Source organism: Sphaeroforma arctica (genome assembly GCF_001186125.1).
Source record: "Sphaeroforma arctica JP610 unplaced genomic scaffold supercont1.4695, whole genome shotgun sequence".
In the NCBI taxonomy this organism is placed as follows: domain Eukaryota; class Ichthyosporea; order Ichthyophonida; genus Sphaeroforma; species Sphaeroforma arctica.
The window spans coordinates 726-2,321 of record NW_014035863.1 but is presented as its reverse complement, the minus strand read 5'-3'; the positions used below and the strand labels follow the sequence as shown (position 1 = coordinate 2,321).

Sequence of the window (1,596 nt, the reverse complement as noted above, 5' to 3'; positions counted from 1 at the left end):
ATAAATTAATATACATATATATAAGTAATATATATATATTATATATATATATATATATATATATATATTAGGGAGAGAGTTTAAATGTTTGGAATTGTATGTTATACAGGAATTCATACGGAATTGAGTGGACAATCGCCATGTGCAGATAAACGCACCAAAAGCAATCTACTAATTATACTTTGCAAGTATGGCCTCTAAAATGCACCTCTATACTATGTGTTTGGTACCTAAACAAGACTTATCTCTACAGATCAGGTTACCTTCCGTGCGCTGAACCGGTCCGCGATCATAGCTAAGGCCGAGATGAGGCCAAACAAGATAAATCCCATGTTTACAGACGCGACTAACAAACTGCTCTCAAACGTACTCAGATCAAGAGTGACTGCAAACTGGGGCAGGGCGACAGATGCACTGAACCACAGCGACATCATCAATATCATGCCTACGACTAGTACTAGTAATTGAGTCCATCTAGCTGAATCGTCTACAGCAACACTCGTTCCAATACTGTCCGTGCCGGATAGGTTGGTGTTTGTATCTGTATTATTACTCTCATTATCTTGTGATATGCTGCTCGCGTCCTTATCTTTCTCGGCGTTTTCGTCGAATTTCTCCGCATCATCTATAACTATAGCGTCCTCTGTAGCACCTTGCGAGAGCGAGCTGAGCACCACTGCATCTTTCGCATTCGAAGCATCGTTTCCTGACGCGATTTGCTTGGCTATGATACTCGGTTCAACCAGAGATTCCACGCTCATATTGTGCTATACACACAGATATATCAGAAAACAGGTATGCTAGCCATGTATTGTGTTGTACACACAGGATATATATATTCAGATTATAGGTATACTAGCCATGAATTGCGCTTTTATGTACATATATATATATTAAAATACAGGTGTAAGATAGCCATGTACCACAGTATGAAGGTAGTGGAGAGATGCGAACGCGAATGCGTGACTTCTACGTTGTCCGCGATATTATTTATCCATGAACGGTTCGGTTGTGTACATATTTATGTACATGCGAGAGGGATCTAACAGTTGCCAAACTGTATTACTTTAGGAGTGTGTAGCTATGTAGGCTCGCGTAAAAAATATGTAGGTTCAGGACTTCACTAGGCAATGGTCAAATAAATATAAGAGGAGGTTCAGGACTTATTCAGAAGGTTTTTTGGTCAAAGTGTCATTGTCAGACTAAGACCCAATACCCTGGATCTAAATTTCAGTCATACAATCGTAAATGAATCGTTGTTGGAGTAAGTACCGAACTCTCTCATTCCCTTCCTCGAAGAATCTATAGAAATGTTTTTTACCAGAGACAAATAACATTGCCTTCTAATAGACAAATAACAAAACAAAAAAAGATTGTGTGGGGACAGGGAAATACCAACATTTTCGAAATTTCTTGGCCCAGTTCTATCAAAATTGGGTGAAGAAGCCAAAATCGTCGCTAAAAAGAAAAGGGCCAATATATGGGTCGGACATAGTAGTTATTAGTACACATCTGAGCTGCCAACAAATTAACGATGCGGTGGCCAATATGGCGACGTGGCCCTATTTATTCATATACATATCAATGTGCAAGCAT

The 1,596-nt window shown here is 39.3% G+C and overlaps 1 pseudogene across 1 annotated transcript; it reads right to left on the bottom strand.

Annotated features, from left to right (window-relative positions):
* Positions 1-259: 259 nt before the first annotated feature.
* SARC_14490 (hypothetical protein) lies at positions 260-1,102 on the bottom strand (annotated as a pseudogene; the record flags this gene model as incomplete). The annotated part of the gene is made up of 1 exon: positions 260-1,102.
* Between the last annotated feature and the right edge of the window lie 494 nt (positions 1,103-1,596).